At 30.3% G+C, this 21,550-nt stretch overlaps 1 protein-coding gene across 5 annotated transcripts in view; it reads left to right on the forward strand.

The window, feature by feature from the left end:
* LOC132944332 (potassium voltage-gated channel protein Shaker) overlaps window positions 1–21,550 on the forward strand; it is a 205,207-nt gene that overhangs the window by 61,764 nt on the left and 121,893 nt on the right. The window lies entirely within an intron of this gene.

Genomic DNA, 21,550 nt, shown 5'->3' on the forward strand with positions numbered 1-21,550 from the left:
GAACTTATTATGAACTTATAAAATATTATGTTTACTACCTAATCATATTATACTTGTCATGAATTGTATTTTGTATACACAAATATTTTATATTTACAAATAAATATTTCAATATTTGTCCATGATAATTGATATTTACGTACAGGAAAATGCAATATTTACATAGTTAATTTCGCACGCACGATATTTTAATACCCTTTCCGTTTTTAAATGATGCTTACCGTCAGGCGTGGATCTAGAAATGAAAAAAATGGGAGGGGGCTAGACGAAAAAATGTACGTCTAGTACATAAGAGCATAGGCAGTAAGTTTAAGATTTTATAGTGAATAATAATAATATATTCATCGTACATGCATATTATCAAATAATAATCATTCACTTTAATAACAAAATTACTATTTATTGCATAATATATAATTATGTATAACTTTTATTTTCAATTTGGTGTTATATTTTTCTGGATTTACAACGAAACCGATGGTAGCATAAATCAAGTAAAGACGTTCTATGCGATAAGATGAAGTTACTGGCGTCTTCGTTGGAAATCCAGAAAAACGGTAACACCAAGTTATTTACTTAAGTTAATAAATTGAAAATTAAGGTAATCTTTGAAATATTTTAAGTGCCTAAGGGAGGGAATGGCTTCAGCCTTAATAGCCCTCCCTCCTTGTATCTACGACGTCTGTTTACCCCTTGTTTTGTTTATTAGTAGCACGATGAATATTATAAAATGTATGTTCGTAATAATTATTGGTACATTTTTTATTACATTTTTGTGAAAACAATTTTTAAATTGTATTTGAATCTGTACATGTTGTACATGGATGTTCACTACTATTAATAATACTATCTAGCCAAAGAAGGGCTTTTAAGTAGTTGATAATTTTATTACGATAATCGGCTCAAAAGCTTTGGGCCCTTCTTAAATCTAAATGCATTTCCATACCAAATCATGAAAACTATTTAAAGTATAAAGTTTTGATCGCTTCAGAAGTCAATAATAATAAATGATGGCATTTAATTAATATACTTAACGTCCCAAAAAACGAATTTACTCAATAATTTGTTCAAAATAAGGTTTTTTTTTTTTATTTCTTCTCAAAAGTGACAAACATCATGAGACATGACAAATAATAACGAGATAATTTTGTTTCATTAAATTTTGTTTTTTGTCAACAATTATCAACGAAAACTACAATACCAAGGTATACTCACATTACTCACTAATATTATTATGAGCCATTAGCGGTATTTCTAAAACTAAAATATATATACATTGGTGTTAGTTTTTATCAAAAAGAAAATGTTATAATACAATTAAAATTTTGTTCAACAATATATTAATACATTTCCCCATTTTAAAAATGACAATACAACATAATTGTAGTACCTATGAACATTTTGTGTTTATTCAAAATCTGGTTACTTGCATCGTTGTCATCTTAACGAAACTAAAAAAATACATGCAATTAGCACTCGCATACTTTTTATCAATGACTGATTATGTGAATTTTATTAAAATGGACATTTGATGTATCGATTTTATGGTGACCATATCATCGTACATATTTATCAGAAAAAAAAATAATATTCATCATAAAATTCTATTATCCGCTAAAATGTAATGTTCTTGTGGGAAATATATTTGTATGGCGGCAAAACTCGTAACAATTTTAAAAGCTTTCCCGCACTGATTGTTCACTAGATGGCGTTCGATAAACCAGTGCTTAAAAATATCGTCAAGTTCCATCACCGAATCGTATTTACATTAATTAATGTGCTTGGCTGTAATTATAAGTTAATAAATTAATGCATTTTGTAGGATGAATCCAACGGCCGATTACTGTATTTATGGATTAGTCATCTAATTAAAATTAATAATAATTGTACGAAATGGTAATATCTGTTTTTGCACAACACATAATAATTAACTGGATAGGTATCTATGGTATACCTATTTTTCGTGATTTTTCTAGCTAGATAATTAAAGATACTCAATAGCTGATAATTTGTACCACTGGGTCTGTCAGAAACACTACTTTCGAAATGGTAATTTTGGAATTTCTTTTTGATTCAACAGAAATAATTGTTATCAAAAACTGTTAGTAGGCAATTCGTGGTAATTCAGAATAATATAATATATTAACCTATAGTGGGTTAAGTTACAGATACTATAATAGTTATTAGTGATTTATTAATAATATTTGTGAACCTATCTCTGTTTAGAAATTAGAATTTTCACCTGAGCTTTTAAATGTACCTACAGTTTACTATTGGACATGACTCAATAATTGTATGATGGATATTTAGTATACCGATGCACGAATAAAGAGTTTAATAATGCATTTATCCAAATACTGGTTTTAGGAATATTCAAGCGTACTTAAAGACCATATTTTTAAACAACAAGAATTTCATAGTATCATAAAAATAGGTCATTTGGCATTGTTAGGTTAGGTTAGGTACCAAACTTCATGTTTCAGTAATTGTTTAATGTAAACGGTTATGCACGTGCATTTTATGCAATTTATTATCCATCTCAATAGGAATTCAAACGATTAGTTTCCAAATTATTCAAACTTTGTGGATAATTAAAATAGAAACAATTGTGGTTGTGAGTATTCTTAGTAAATCACCAAACTGTTCCTCTACCGATAGAAACTCAATACGGAAACTAGAAACTGACACCTGATCATTATTTTTTTTTTTTTTTTTTTTTTTTTTTTTATTGGGTAACCCGCGGCAACATAGGCCATTGGGTGTGGGGAGGGCACTGTAGGTTTTATATTGGGTAGGTTTGGTAGGTTTTATATTGGGTAGGTTGGTACACGTGTGTGTTGTGTTTGGCAGAATTTCTAATGGGGCACCCGTAGGTTTCTGCCGTGCCCCGGGGTGGGGGGATGGCGGCACTTGTTCTCCGGACACCGTGACTTGCACGGAGAAAAATGCCGCCCAGTGGTCGAGGATCGAACTCGGACCGGCTGTGCCGAATCCGTCGCGTTAGACCACTCGGCCACCTCGTCCCCCCCTGATCATTATTATATTAATCAATATTTAATATATAATAAAATATAATAATCAATACAATAGGCAGGTACATACAAAAAATATACGTTGTATAATATTTTGCTTTCATAGTTTAACTTTTAAAACATATAATATGAATATGATAAAAAAATATTATAACTATTAAAACTTGGCATTTAAAGTTTAAAAGTGTATAATACACAATACAGGTACATTATGATACAACATATAAAATATATTCGGTGGAACAAATAAATCAATTTTTTTTAATTGAGAATTTTAATGTCTTGTTTTGTTAAAGTATGATAGTCGTTTTATTCAAATAACTATACATTATCATGACATACCATTTTCCTTAGTATAATAATTATGCCATGAAAAATTTTCATCGTCCATTTGTTATTACTTTTTCTATTATTAAACGGTCGACATAACAAACATTTCTTATTTTTTTTTTTTTTTTTTTTTATTTAAAATATAATTACAATCTATACAATTTGGTACAATAAGTAATTTAGATAAAGTATTTACATGTCGAGAATAACAGATAGGGGAGGGCACTCAGTAGTGCCACCCGACGATTTCTTATTTTTAAACGTATATATAAAATCACGTGTTAATATTTTAGTGCACGTAATAATATTATTATGATTACGATGGATATAAAATTTGACATAATATTATTTAAATTTCCATTTTTGTTTTTTAAATGCATTTGGTTTGTTTAGTTTTTAATTCATGAGCTTGATAACGAATGCGTAATGAACTTCGTAATGAACATGTTTTCATTTTTAATGCTTTTTGCTTTACATTTATTTTAACCTATATATAATTTATTGTATAAACTCTTAATTTGTACACACCTATAAGTCCCTTATTTATTTTTTTTTTTTTGAAATTGTTTACTGACTATTGGATTGACGGAGGAAAATATTACGCTTTGCGTGAAGTATAATTCATCATAATATCATGTATTATAATTTATAATATTATATGTCAGTTTAAATTTATGTTTTACATCAAGATCGTTGTACTACTTTAATATTTCTATGTTATTTTCTGACTGCTTGACTGTAATAGTAGTTGTGGTATTATTTATTTTGCTATTCATTAATTTGATAGTATACTCGTATTACAATTTGAGATAAAGCAGACTAGGTCAGGGGCGTACGAGAGAGTACTCAGATGACTGCAGATTACTGGCACAAATCAGCTGTGCGTAAAACATCACAATGCAAAATATAAATTAAATTATTATTATAGTTACAACCGTCATAATGTTATATTTTATTTAAATACAGCTACAATAATCACATAAATAATATCGGTAAAATTATTTGATTCTATAGCAATTATTTTTAGTCTAAAATTACCTAATGGCTTTCTACATATTAATATTATAATATCTACGTTATTTACGATCCACCCGTATTTCATTCCTTGGCACAGTTACTATAGTTGTAAAATCTGAATTAAAATGTATTCCTGACACAGTAGCTATAAAAATGTTGTTTCCATGGAAATGGTATGCTAGTATTAAAATATCATTCGACTTCCGTCTCGCAATACTATCAAGCATTGCAACCACAAATTGTAGTCCATACCAGAGATTATCCAACTTTTTTTTCACGTACCACTCATAATATATTTTATGCATCGGTAATGTGCCACCGATGACTAAAAATAGAAATATTTGAAATGTCAATAATAATGTATAAAAATAATAATATAGGTACTTATATTATATACATTTGACAGTATAATATTAAGAAGGAATATTCAGATCTACGCAAGACATGAAATAATATTAAATGCATTACAAACATTAGTAAAAATATTAATTTATACTTACTACCACTGCTTGGACTCCCGAGTACCACCATGTAGAATTCCACGTACCACTATTTAGCCTTATGCATACCACATGTGGTACACAGTTTTAGAACCACTATAGTATATAATATACTATACTGTCATATTATAATGTGTACCTATTATAAAACAATATTACTGTAAAAATATACAATGTTTATAACATCACATATTATATTTACTGTGATATAATGTCTTCAATGATCAAAATAAGCCACGTGGATTTGGTTGTAAATGATTTGGTGATGACATCTGAAGCCGAAACCCAGACGCCGTTCCTCTCGGCATTACAAAGTGTTCCGACGGATTTAAATAGCCCTAATGACAACTATATGTGGCAGTCCCAGTGGTTTGTTTGTTTGGACCTGGCGGTAACCGCGATTGCAGTCAATCCTATATACGTCGATATCGTATTAATTATTATAGTATATTGGTACCCAAAAAATAAATTCATCAGGTTTTACAGCTGAGTGCTGATAGTTCCGAGCGTTTGCTACTGTGGACCTGGCTATGTGCCTGTATACCTATTATAGTTTGTAATTTGTATACCGACATACACCGTATACACTAGGTACAAGCTACAACAATAGTTATTTTAATCAGTTAATGGTTTCTATTGCATTTAGTGTCGAATTAACTGTATAATAATATAATTACATAAGTTGGATCTTTTTGACACTGATTTCAATCTCAATGAAACGAGAAATCTTATCATCTATCAATTTACATATTATTATATTTTACTATAATATATTATGTTCACTACATATTATAATAAAACATAATATTCTATATTATTCAATATTATTCGATATTCCATAATCTATATCCTATAGTAAACTATTTGTTATAATTTCGTACAATAATGTTATTGATTAAGCCAGGACGAAAACAGATTATTCGTGGTATAGTGTACGTTTAGGAGGTAAGTGATAAAAACATAATAATATGGTATTGTGGTCACAGATAGGATAAAGTATAAACTGTGATCAACTCACGTAAAATAGAATATCGAAACCATTGATTAAAACTTCGTATTTCAAGCTTATTCAATTTAATGTTAAGTAAACGTTTAATTATTCACTATGCGAGAGGTCGATAGAGGCTTACGAGAGACTTATTGTGGTGGACGGTTATAAACTTTCCGATATTTGACAACTAACCATTTTACCCTATCTTACCGAAAACCAAAATTACGCCATCGTGTGATAGTATTATATTCAGAAATAAATTAAATAACTACAATAACTAAATATTTTTATACACATACCTATACATGGTTATTTTAATGAACCTAAAGACAAAACTGTATTTGACTGTACATCTCGTTGATATCAAATTATTCATTGCAGTAACTATTGTTGTTGTTTATGCTTTGATGCATAATAATTATGTACGATTTTGTTATTCTGTCAAATATAAACATATTTTAAGTTCCATGAAAATCATCATTTATACAATACTAGTTAAATAGAAATTATCGAATACGTCGTTACTAGATTTAAATGCATTTTTAGATGCCTCGTGTTCAACGGAAGTAACAAAAGCTTTGTGTCTCCCTTGCCAAAGTTGTTAGTTTTAATTACTGTGATTTTTTTTAATTTATATTGTTTATTTAATATTTTTTTCAAACAATTGTTCGTATAGAAATAAAACAATACAACTTAATTTGTATGTACTGCAATTTATAAATATAAATGTTTTTCAACTGTTAAAAATTTGAGGTATTCTAATCCACTTAAATTATTATAAGTATTGTTACTGTTTTAATACAATTCACGAAGACAATACAAATACAAATTCTTTTTCATATTCTTAAACAAAATATAGTATTTTTTTTGATTTCGAAAATGTTTTGAACTTAATATTTTCTTTGTATATACACATATTTATATTTATTAAGCAGCTTGTGATTATGGTTTTAAATTACTTCAATAACATCCATTATCAAAGCGACCGTGTAGTATACACAAATTATCGTTATATGTAACTAGAAAGAAATTATAGAAGAGGAACGTTGTATTTCAGTGTCAATAGAAATAAAGCGATTATATTACATCGTAGGTACACATAGATGGATGTGTGTGCAATCGCGTAAATTGGAGAAAAAGACTTAGAGTGCACTGAGAAGAAGGACCTTCCGCGCCATCATAAATTTGCTTTTGTATTACTTTATATTCATCATTATAGGTATTACAGACAGTAAAAAGACTTGACAGTTAAAAAAGCAATGAATCAATTGTATAATATTATATATTATGTAAATTTGGTATTAGTTTTTATTATCACTAATTTGGAAAATGTCAACTATATTAATTTATCAAATTACTATAATTGCCTTATAAACATTGAAATATATTTTAATATATAAATATGTATTAGAAAACTTCGGTTTTACATGTTTATACCTTGTCATCGAACCTTTTGTACGCTTATTACTTACACGTCATTCTTAATTTCTAATAAGATTTTAAATTATTAAAACATAAATATTTTATATTCTGAGCGTAGTAAGTAGGTACTGATTTTACAATGATGTGTGAATTTTTTTCCTCTGATCACCGACTTTGATGGAGGTTTCTGGTAGCAAATCGGATCAAGTTGGTACATTTGGGAGGTAAAAATTGAAAGTTCTCAATACGTTTTAAAATGCTTGGGAAAAACATAAAAAATATACGAACATTTGTTAAAACTGTGATATTATTATAAAACAAATTGTTTGGTTACCTTTTTTACCTAGATACCAAAAGTTAGACAGTCGTTGTATAGATCTCCTTCGATTTAATCAAAATTTTAACATAAATATGTTTTTGGGCTGAATATAAATATTTTTATTTTCTAACCGATATTGCATAACACTTTGTTTATCACCATAGAAACGAATAAAATGTAAAATTTACCTAATTCCTACTACCTAGGTATATTATACAATTAATAGTTATTTATTAATGTAAATATATAATAATAAATCCCTAATTTCCTTGTCACGCCATAACTTGAGAACGTCATTACCGATTTTGCTCATTTTTTTCTGTTTTGTTCGTAATTGTCAAGACAAGGTTTGTACGATAGAAAATTTGAGGAACATCCATCGGAAAAGTAGGTTATCTGAATAGAAAAAATACAACAGTGGCGCCAGCTATCCAGAAAAAAAAATAAACTAAATAATAATATATTTTTGTGTATTTAAAGGTTGCTATTGGTTATGATTGAATGTAATAATTTTAGACCTGTGTATTATTATATTTGGCCAAAACCGTAGAACTTAGTAAACATGGTATTCCTAACGCTAATTCTTCGACCGTTGTCCCGGAAACCTATACACATGCACATCATAAACAACGTGTTAATAAAACATTCGTAATTATGTACGCACCTCGCGGGGTCGACCGCAGGTGAATTGCCTACCTGAAAATAAACTGTTAACAAAATAAACAATCACAAACATGTCTCGTGTGAGATGGCTATAATACAATCGAACGTCTGACTGACTCGATCAACGTAGAGTCTATATAATGATAGCTTGAGGCTTGCAAGTACCTTCGTACCACCATATAAGAATGCATCTTCCAAATTCGCATTTTAAATTGGTGCCTGCGCAAGTATTTTGAGATTCAAGATTCAAGATGATAATTTATAAGTTTTGAACCCCATACACTGAATGTTAAGTAACCATTTGAACAAAGTTTGATTCATATAGAGTTGGCACTTTTAACAGGCAACGAAGTGCACGGAATCAGCTAGTATATAATATTTATGATTCATAAATTATCTTCGAAGTGGAAAATATCAAGTAGCGTCTTACGTTAGTAATTTGCCTTAATTTTTTTTTTTTTTCTATAAATGTCGATAATAAATTATTCATTTGGTCAAAAAGCTTGAAAATGCAATTTAAGATGCCTAATAACTCATAAGTTGTTATTACTTATAGCAATATAGCTATTTAAATATTAAAGACACTTACGCGATTTTTTTTTATAAGCGTATAAGTTAAAATGTTGACAAAATTCGTCGAAATTACGATGTTTTGCAAATTATTATTTTGAAGTTAAAAGCTAATAAAATATTCACCAATTATAATTAAAGCTCGAAAATGTAACACAACGTTCCTTGTAAATAAGTTCACACTGTAACCAAAATATCACTGATAACTTTAGAATAATAGGTAGGTAAGTATTTTTCAAAAATGAATTCAACCAACCTGTTATTACAAATTGCAACAATAATACAATATAAAATATCCTAGATTGATACACAGTCTGCGATCACAATCGTTTTTCGTGTTCAATGATATTATATTATATCATTGAATTCAAATTTAACACTTTAATTATTACAGCGATCCACTCTGTCAGAAGAGTGCCCACCTTTTTTTCTTAAATTTATTGTTTAATAATAAATTAAAAATGAATGCTGTCAGGTAGGCATATAACCTCTATTGTTCAGTAGGTGCCAAGTGTACCTCGTCATTGAGTAGGTCACCGTTATGGATGAATTAAGTTTGAAATACAACGATAAATCACTGTATACGACGAAATAGGATTCTAAGTGAAGAGTTGGGAAAATTCTAAGGAGATTTGATGCGTGGTTTCTACATGCAACCCCTTGGAACGCGATCCCCAGTTTTCGCCACTGCAGGGTGCGGTGTGCATAATGTATTATATAATGTGAATAAAAACACACATTCATCGGAGTTTAATGATAATATTATAATGTTGACGGTAAAAATTAATGGGGACAAGAAAAATCAAAATGCGTATACACCTATTACCCAACTGCGGTTCAAACGACGTAACCAATTTACCCTTAATATAATACGGCTTTCGTAAAAAAATAATATAAACGATGGGCTCCCTTTTGGTAATGCACTGCGGTTGTTGTTATTGGATGGTATAATATTTTCATTATATTTTTTACATTATAACTGCCTACCCCGTGTATTACACTATTATATAATATAAGTAAAGTAATAATAATAGCTATACAATATACAGCCGATTTCGATATTTTATACGCGCGCTCTGCCGAATAATATTACATAAACCGTCGCTCGACCGGCACTCAAGACCGTAGGACGCGGCCGGAGAGTAGGATAGATTAATGGACGAGAAAATTTAATTTATGGATTTCTTACGACGACCTCGAGACAGGTCTCTTCGACGTGATTTCAACCTATGCGGTGTCGCGGTGCTCGCAGGTGGTGTGTTTAACGTCACGCGATCCGTACTCGTTTGTTTTTTTTTCGGTATGCCATTGTGCCTGTACTTTCGGAGTACCACTGATACCGCACACGCGGTATATAATATTGCGTTGTGATTATTTAAATCGTGCTGGATGGATGACGACGACGACGACGACAACCGGTGATGATTAATGGCAGGACGACGACGACGACACGGCGCGGAGGCAAATAATATTATAATGAAGTGCGACAATGAGGGTGAGAAAGTTGACGGGGAGGAGGGGACGTGAAAAAAAATGTAGACAAACAACTTAAAGCATAAAGGTCAGATTTAATTCCTCGCGCGAAGTTCGTCCGCGGGGGTAACTTGTAGCGGGGTGAGTGATATCGCGCTCCTGCAGTGTGTGTGTGTGTGTGTGTGTGTGTGTGTGTAGGTCACACTCCGAAGTTGCCAATATAAAAGTACAAAATGTAATATAATAATAACACTCGGCAAACTTTATAATAATATAATACAACTACCGACCTAATACCATTATATTATATACCTACAATGGCAATCGTGACGTAAACTTTATACAATGTACCTACCTATAATAGAATATTGTATATATAGTTAATGACGGACCTCCACAACCTTTGGAAAATGCTTCCGCACGCGTGCAATGCAGTCAATACAGTATAATAAGTTTACTCTAGAGAATGGTACGATAAATACACTTGGATAGACGGACACATTTCCGAATACCTCTATCTCTGTTCCTATGTTGTTGCACGAAGCAGTTGTAGTTTGGGTATCACTTTATACACAATGCGTATTGCTGGTAGGTACCTACCATAAACTCAATTGCACAATAAACAATTGGTAACCGCGTCGTATCGATAAAGTGGAAGTAGAAAAAAATAATTATACGTTAGTATAACGTCTATAAAAAATGTTAAACGACTTATTGAATATTACCGAGTAGGTATAGGTACCCGTGTCCTATACTACTTATGAGTACAACCCGTGTATATTATAATGATGAAAAATGTATAATTAAGAATTCAAAAATGTATACGGCTTGTACGTGTCTTGTTATTAGCATTTTTATGCATTATACGAATCGACTGTAATCTATATATATAAAAATGAATTTCTGTTCGTTGGTCTCGCCAAAACTCGAGAACGGCCGGACCGATTTGAATGAATTTTTTTGTATGCGTTTGGGTGACGCCTCGGATGGTTTAGATTCTCAAATCATCCCCCTAGGTCCAACCAGGGGATGTTCTCAAACGGTGATTTAGAGATTTACGGTGGATATTTTTGTTTATAAATTGTTGCCATGGGTTTTGAAGCTATAATAATAATAATTATTGGTTGCCGTGAAATCAGTGTATTCAATGCATTTAATTTTTTGTACGCTGTGTTTTGATGTTATATGTATCGGTTAACCACCGTTACCGTATCCTAACCGTAGGTGAAATTAAGTAAAAACGACAAACTTGGTATAACTTTGATACTTTAGAGTTAAATCACACACTTACGTACAAACAGCACGGAGTCCGCCGCGATCTACCGCAGGTAGATCGACTACCTGATAATATACTGCTGTGAATAAGAATTTTTATCCCGGGCAACAGAAAAGTTAAAATGAATCTAGAACATCATACACCGAATATTAAATAAGGCATTGAACAAAGTTTAAGTCATATACAGTTTGTACATTTAACGGGTAACGAAGTGCACGGGATCAGCTAGTATTTTGATTATTTAATCAATTTTATTTTATATCAATTGTCATGTTTTATATTATATGGTATATTGCCGAATTCTTGACATAATAATCTATACTATTATATAAAGAGGAGTTATTAGTTGACGTTGTTGAGGGTAATCTCTGGAATTACTGAACCGATTTCGAAAATTATTTCACCAATAGAAAGCCGCATTCTTTGTGAGTGTCATATTTAAAAAGGAAATTGATCACCCCCGGTATTGCTCAAACGGGAATTTTGAGATTTACCTACGATAGAAATTTTTGTTTATTAATGGTTTCTATGGGTTATAGGAGTTGAGAATAATATTTATTTATTATTATATTTTTTTAATTTGAATATTAAGGGAGCGCATCAATCTCATTCGTTTTAATCAGTCGAAGTATTTTAATCAGTCGATCAGACGAGTACATCCATTTGTGTGATGCCACTTGAAGGACACGGCCAACATTGGTGGTTTGACCATTCTTGCGGCTACTCATGTTGGAATCCCACGCATGATGCATTCAATCGCGAATTGCAACAGGAGCAAGACTATGATCGAGATGAGCTGACTGAAAGAGTCGAACAAATGTGCCGAAAAAAAATAGCCAAACACCATATTCCTCTTTTGTTTAACATAATCACAAATCAATGGAAAACTGTACCAATAATAATACCACTAAGTTATGGTGAAACTTATTTACTCGATGATGGTCGCATATTTGATCTTGGTGGTATTAAGAATAATTCTCAATATTTTCTTAAATCCGGTCATATTTTTCACTCAAACCATCATCGAGTATATACGTTTCCCCATAACTATTTAGTGGAATAATTATTGGTATTCCACTGATTTGTGATTATGTTAAACAAAAGAGGAAGATGGTGTTTGACTCTTTTGCTCATTAAAACGTACTGCAACAAGAAAAATGTGGAGCTTTTAACTCAGTACCAAGGACTGTATGAACAGCATAAGCTTCATCTAAATATTTTCTACCTACCAACATAATACATTTTGAAAAAATAAGAAAATCAGATATAAAAATTTTATATAGTTACAACTAGCTGACCCGACAATACGTTGTTTTGCCATATAAATTATTTCTTATGAATATTTTGTTAGTCAAATAAGAAATAACTAAATAATTGTAATTGTGTGTTTATGTGTTATACTGGCATGTGACTGAAAGAGGAATAGAGCAATGTGAAGATAATAAAAGTACAATGAATTAAAAAAAATGAATATTTGGTGTTTTGTTATTGTTTACATTGCTCCATTCCTCTTTCAGTCATAATATTATGTCAGTATAACACATCAACACACAATTACAATAATTTAGTTATTTTTTATTTGACTACCAAAAAATATTCATTAGAAATAATTTACGTGGCAAAACAACGTTTGCCGGGTCAGCTAGTTATTAATTATAAAAAAAAAAAAAAGTTTACATTCGTTATATTTAACTTTGTTATAAAACGTTTACCGCATTGTTGTTGATTATTTTTAACGAGAAAGTATTTTCAAGATTTATATTTTCGAAATTAAATTTTTTGCGAGTCAAACGTTTCTATTTTGGAATCAAATTTACTCGAACACAGACTGTAGCAATTATTGGCCTGAGATAACATTGATGAGAGATAAGTTTTTTTTCACTACATGGGGATTTTGTATTGACTTTATTAAACGCGATTTAAACGGGAGTCGTATTATATTCTATCAGCGTTCAGCGTGTGTTTAATTGATTGTTTTTCAAAAACTGACGTGTTGGGAAATTGGATTATAGTAGCGCGAAAATGCGTTTTTGAAAAATAATGACTTCTCGAGGACGATTCAGAGCGAAAACACGACGACGAGATTCGTCAGCGAGAATTTGCATTTCTAAATAGTCGCCGTCCCTCTGCTGTGGACTCGATCCATTCATTATTCGGAATTCTCGTCGCTGCAGCAGACGACTTTTCCGAATGCAAACGGGCTTGGTATTTTATATTATACGGAGGTAGACGTTTCAAATTCCGGTTAAATAGATAAGCTATCGTTATTAACCCCGAACACGACGGGAAAAATGTCCCCGGCAACATTATTGCGACCGACTACTACACTGTACTTAAGGCGGCGTTTCTTAGATAAACACTATAATGTTATAATACGCGATGGTCTACACAAATACACTGATGACTGTTCCGACAGAGATAACTCACTCTGAAACCTGTGTCTGCACTCTGCAGTGCGCCGTTATAAATTCCGTGGACGTGTTCTACGATTGCGATTTCGGATTGATTCCGCTTATTACATTACTCGTAATAATACTACTATAGCTACGCACAGCAAACGCGTATTATTGCGATCTTCGTAAAATATGATTCGCCGTTTGTTTTATAATAATATTCACGTCTAAGACAATGCGACAGGTCGCAAGCGTGCGTTCAGAGTCGTTTTACCAACGATAAACATTTTAATTAGAAATTAGTTTGGTTTTACTGGTTTACTGATTTAAGTGTCAATTGTTGAACACCAAGTCTAGTGGTACTCAGACCTGGCATCCAATAGTAATTATCATATAATTTATATATTGTATATTATTATAATAATACTATTTTGTTGGGAAATTTATTTAACTTTTGTTAGATTCAATGTGGATGACAATAATTAAAATAATATCCCGAATTATAATTGCCAAAACCTAATGAATTTCTGAACTACAAAAAAAAACTGTACAAATTGTAACCAAAGCTTTTAAATAATATGTCATCACTTGCTAATTAATTTTATCTTATTCGCTCTATTTTTTTTTTATCAGTTAATGCACGTGTTTTTTTAATGTTTATGGTGATTTAATTTTAGTCATTGTATAGTTTAAAAACTAATTATATTAAACCTATGGAAACAATCTGCAGTCGGTAAATTATGGAAATGAAACTTGGTTTTTAAAAGATTTGATTTGCTCGCCAAGATATTTAACGTTTATTATTTTCAGATTTTGTGACATTGTATAGATTAAAGTGAAAACTGAAGTAATACCCATTAGTATTATTACAATTGTTATTCATATATTTATTTATTATTCAAATCACAGTACGAACCAGAAGTATAAAAGATACAATAGGTATGGTAATTGTAAATTACATTATTGTAATTATATTGTAATTTGTATTTAATTCATAGCAAACTATTTTGCAAACGTCCGTCGTTGTTATAATATATAGGTAAGTAGGTAGCTGAGTTTTTTTTAAAAAAATAATATTTAAATATTTTGTTTCTTGAACTAAATTATAATAATCATACTTTGTTATAATATAGTACGCCGACTTAAGATATATTTGAAGTACATTTTATCTGTACAATATTATTTACAGTTACGTATATACCTATAGGTATAGGCAGAGATGTACAATTTCATGTTTTCACTGACTTGTTGAAACTTTTCATGTTTTCATAAAAAATTTCAAAAAAATTGTAACTTTTGATTTAAAACTTTTATATACCTTTAATTTGTTTTGTATATGATTCAATAGCTTTTTTTACACATCTAAATAATATCGTCAAATTATTTAAAAGTGATTTATATATTAATGTAATTACCTATTAGATGCTGGCCATCTTAATTTCATTTAAATGGTAATCATTGAATACTAATAATAATTATATTGAAGCCGTGTTTAATTATTTATTTTCCTAATAATTTATCGGTTTCCAATAGAAACTAATATTAACTTTTAAAACCAAACTTAGACTAAAAATAATAACAAACTTAATATATTTAACGAATAATAATTGGTTTGTCTCGAATTCATGATGAATAACAAAGGCAGTAAATTATAGAAAACAAATTAAATTTTACAAGGCATTAAAAAAAACTATAAAAACTAATTATAACTAGATAATAGATTTATCGTACTATCATAGTTGTAGCAAACTATATATCTTTAGTTCGTGGCAACTAGCAAATAACAATTTAGTTGTAGAAAATTATCATGATAACAATTAACAGCAGATACCAGTGGTACCATAATATCTACTGCAATTACAATCATAGATATTTAAACTATTGTCTATTACCTATTTATTGGTGTATACGTACGATTATGAAATTACATTTTTGATATTGAAAAGTTTCACTTGAAAATTTCTGAAACTTTTCAGTCTCACATCTCTGGGTATAGGTACCTCCTAATACTACTAACTATAGATAATTCGATATATTTTTTGTGTGTTCTAAAATGTAGATATAAATGTCATGAATTGACAAACAAAAATAATTTAAATTTATTTGAAAAAAAAACCTTTTTATGGAATTACCCATGCAAAATATTTACATTTGTCTGAACCTAAATTCTGAATTTATTTATAATACACACACACACATTAAATAATACATTGTTTTAAACAATGGTGAGTTTTTAAAATATAAAAGTTATCGTTGATTGTACGCAGTACACTATATTGTTGACTCATAAGTCACCCTAAGTGTAAACAGCATTTGTATAACGATACTATATGTATAATATATTGATTAATAAACACATTATTTAAAGTTTAATATAAATAAATAACCGTATCTTTTGATCAGTTATAATTAATATTTTAATGATATAACTAAAATTTTCACGTATAGATATAATAGCTGGTGCTTTGAAAATAGTAAATCAAATGCTCCAAGCATTTAGTGCTTAAAATTATAATTAATAATAATGGCAAATAAACATAATGAATAGTGATTGATTAATTTTTAATTATAACGTAGTTAGAAGTCCGTTTAACAAAATAGCATCAATAGAAACTCTCAACCACGTAAAATCTAATTAATTAGGTATATTTAAAAGTATTATTTTTATTATTAATCTACTCAATTGATATTTTGTTTAGTTATAAGTGTTACTCTTTTAGTAAAATTCCAGTTTGAAATGTACATATTGATAAAAAAAAAAGAATAAGTAAAAATATATCGATCAAAAATCGGAAAACGGTTTTGATGTAGATACGTATCAATAAAGAACTTTCGGTGATTCACTTCGTTCGTCTGAACGGTTCAAAATGTTTTGCTATTTAAACCACTGTTTTCAGTACCACAACAATAATATAATGTTCATTAAAATATTTAAAAAAATATATCAAAATGATTAAATTAGACCTGCAATTAGACCTTTCAAGAGCTTCAATCAATATTACAAATCTGAGTGTCACTAGACAGGCCGGGCTACGGATGTTATATATCCGTCTTCTTCGATCTGAGGTCATCTGTTTTAACAGATTATCTTCTGCTTCGATCCTCGTAATGTACTAATGTGCAGACATAAAAAATGTTGTGTACCCCGAATAATAATGAATAATAATTGTGTTCTTGATACTTGAGTATAGTCGTTCAGACATTTCGCGTAACCACGTGCGAACACTTTCCGTAGGACAATAACAATATACTGGCGTTAATATTGTGTGGGAGTGTACTAAGAATATACTAAGAACAATATTATACCAAGAATAATATGGTATAATTAAACGCAAAGTTATTATTCATTCTTATTAATATTCAAGAATTTTGAGATTCAATGAATTAGGTACTAAATACTTAGTAGCATCTTGCCCGGACATACAACACGTCATCATCCATGCTACTACGAAAGTGAGGCCATCTTGTGTATAGCCCACGTTAAACCATTTATTTTGAAGTGTACCGTATTCACTCGACTTTGTTCCAAAGTTTGATAATCCAATTTTGCAACGATGAATACTGTCAAAAGTTTAGAAAACAAACACTAAAGGAAGAATAAGAAATTGTACCCGTTTGATATCATTCATCTTGTATGACTAAAAGTTGTTCTTTTATTTCTAGCATCGCGCGGTATTATGGACGATCACGTGATACTGTATACCGTAGTTAATTCGTGTTTTTTCTTATTGGATGAGAAGTACTCCCCCACGTGAATAGATATTATTATAATATAAACAGCCGTGGTAAAAACTACATTATATTATTCATATTATTCGTTATCACGGATGCTTAATTATTTTCATCGCAGTAAATTCGTATTAACGCTTATACTGTGTGCGCACTGCACAGTATGATATTAGTATGGTGAAATTATAAAACGAAAAATAACTCGCTTCAAAAATGCCATTTTTTTCTTCTTGATATTTATTATTTACCGACGAATTATTTACCCGAACCCACGCCTATGACCACGCAATGAAAACTATATTATTAAGTCATCATGCCGGTGTGTTGTTAAGTTGTTTTCTTTTACTGAGTTAGAAAAAAGGTATTTTATGAAACTCACTCCGGTGGTGGTTAATCGTTTAAAAATCAATAGTTATTATGCTTTATTTACAAACGCATGACATTATAATAGTGTAGTCATTCCTTGTGTTATTAATTATTCGGGACATATTATACGTTTAACAATGTGAAACCAAATTTAGATATTATAGTATAATACGTGTATACAAAGTGTCACATATTATACTGCGTGTTTGTCTTAGTCAATAAATTCTTTTTTATTAATGCTTTTTATTTTTATATTTTTAAATGTTATTTCTTTATCAATTAAATTACAAAGACGAAATTATAATTTTAAATATTTTTGATTAATTAACCTTTATAAGCAAAGCTTGTTATGAGATAAATGAGTTACAAAATGTTAACATTTACTTATACTATAATACTTACAATTTAAATTGCTTAACCTAATACTTAAAACAAAATATATACAAAATGACAAAAAAAACATCACATATTATAGAAATTTTTTTTTCATTATTATAGTTTTAAAAAATATACAAACAAGTTTTTTTATTATATAGAATATAGATAGCCTTGTGTTTTATTAACATTTTTGTATATACATTTTTTAACATTCAATGATAGAGAGTTGAACATAATGGGACCTAGATAATCAAAAAAATGTTTACCCAACTCTTTTTTTGTGTACCATACAGCTGTAACGTCATGCGCTCTAGTGTCTTTTTTATAATTAATTTTAGTTGACATAAATAGGATATCAAATTGTTTGTACAATAATTTAACTGGAAGTACCTAAAGCCAGTAGCGAGGCGTGAGGTTTTTGATCGGGGAGACACTGAAAAAAAAATGGCACTAATACGCCTAGACTCCTTTTATCCATACGGTAAGAAATAAAAGTTAAAAAACTAAAAACCAACTGAAATATTATATTAAAAAAATTAAAAACGTTACAACCTCCTTAAAATGATAATGCATTGTAATAAAATAATAATGTACACATTTTTTTTCGCATGAGTAGTTAATAATTCCATCGTTCAAAATGGCATTAATTAAATCATCAGCCATGGCTCACGAGGACAAAATTACAATATAAACAATAAATATTAAGAAACACGTACGACGTACCTATCACGGTAGTGTGACAATGCTACGACGACGTCGATAATAAATATCGAGGACTGAAGTAATTACGAACGGGGGGACGCGTTTCATTGCGTAGATAGTAAACGCCACTCACATTAGCATTCCCCCTGTACCCGTGCGCCCATAATTTCGGGACGTTGAGTCGCAACGTCTACTAGATATAATAAATACCATATTTGGATTTTGGAATGATTCGTATGGCTGTATATCACCTTCCCATACGCACGGCCGTATCGCGCACATCTAATCAATTTTAACTGTGCAACGAAAAACCGATTTTAACAAATATTGAAACATACATCATATCTATATAATATAAAATAAAATTCACATTTAAATAATTATTAACCAAATAACTTTTGAAACATGATAAACTTTAATTTAGTACACCAAAATTAGGCTTTTTTACTATATTATGATCAACAGTGTCAAAAACCTTAGCTAGATCTAAAAACACTTCAATTACCTTTTCGTTGTTATCAAGTGTTTCGTAAATAAACTGAGTTGTAAGATACAGGGCTCCAGTAGTGCTTCGAAAAATTGAAAAACCAAATTGGTTTTTACATAAATGTTCATTCTGTTCTAAGAAATTAATTAATCGGCATTTAACTATTTTTTCAAATATTTTAGAAAAGTTGCAGAGCATAGAAATTGGCCTATAATTAGAAACACCTTCCGAGTTTCCTGATTTAAACAACGGTTTCACAGTAGGTAGCTAACTTCAATTTATCAGGGAAAAATAAAATATTATTATTGAAAATAAGATATATAACAAATTTATTATATATTAAATTTTAAGAAAATGAAATGCACGCTGATGAAATATACGCTTGAAAACAGGAGACGTACGACGTTATTCCCTCACTTCGAACACCCCGGCACCCCGCATTATGTACCTCATTTATTTTTACCTGTTATACGTACAACGATGGGAGGCTTTAAAGTATTATAATATAGTCCTCCACAACGGCGTCGATACTTTGAGCTCGCAAATTTGCCAGTAGCAAGTTCGCACGGTCTATAATTATAATTTATAAACAGTGTATTAGTTTATGACCCGAGTCGGGTGCGAGACGTAAAGACGTTTTGCATGGGTCGAAAATCATATTTATCGGACGGCGTAGCGACTGCCGAGGAATTGCGGTCGCATCATTAGTGCGATCGTAATAATAATTATCGGACGCATTCCGCTTTTTATTACGTCTAGACAAGTGGTTGAGCAAATCGAACGTACCGAAACTCTTCCGAATATAGTGTGTTATTAAGGTTCAATATTTTGCCATAATATTATGTACCTACGTACTATATTATTATGATAGTGACTGGCGTGGTATATGAAATTATCATTTTAACGAGACCAGTATGCAAACAATTTGTTGACGTCCCCTTCTAGCTTATTTTTTATATGTGTTTTTGGTCTTCCTAAATATACGCATACACCCATTAACATGGACTGTATTATAAAGAGCAATAAAAAATGTCTATTAAAAAAATTTGACCCACGAAAAAATATTATCCTCTACATTACGTATCATATTTCACACAGAAAGTACTATCCACACGTAGTCAACATTATTTAGCTTAACTCGCTGACATTTAAATCAGATCATTATCCGTTTCCTATTTACATTTTCGTCCACGTTTACATGACATGCATAGGGAGGAGGGGGTCTTTTAGGGCCGAAAACCCCCTAAGCATTTTCTATATTTTTTTCAAGCTTATTCGATATTATTATCGTAAGGCGTTAATCCCCCCCCCCCCAATGCTATTTACGCCCATGATGATAATAATATCTAAAATTACAATACACAGGTTAGGTTAGGTTAGGTTACAATTATTATATTATTATTATACTACAATAAATAATATTATACGCTTCTTAGCCAATTATACAAACTTTAAATGTAAAGAACACACATAATATACAGTACCTATGCAACAGCACCGAACACCACTGCAGACATCCAGCTGTTGCGTATAATATAGAATGGAAAACTCCAATCAGATACAGTTTTTTCAATAAAGTTAATCTAATGCAGTACAGATAAGCACGGCCGGGTCATATTATATTAATGCAGTAGTCAAAGGGTCAGTTAAAATTTTTAACGTTTATCACATTATAATATTATTATGACCAAATCCATTATTCATTTCTGTGCAGCAATATTTTTACTGTAATATTCTCTAAATCCATACAATTAAGTAGTGTAACATTAAAGTTTTTACTGTTGTTTATTAAACATAACTGTAGGTAATAGTTGAAGGTCTTAATAAAAAATGTTCAACAGATTTAATTTTTTATGAAAGTTTTCCAGTATACCTACTTTTACAGGGAGCGGGGCACAAGAA

The sequence above is a fragment of the Metopolophium dirhodum genome, chromosome 5 (genome assembly GCF_019925205.1).
Source record: "Metopolophium dirhodum isolate CAU chromosome 5, ASM1992520v1, whole genome shotgun sequence".
Classification (NCBI taxonomy): domain Eukaryota; kingdom Metazoa; phylum Arthropoda; class Insecta; order Hemiptera; family Aphididae; genus Metopolophium; species Metopolophium dirhodum.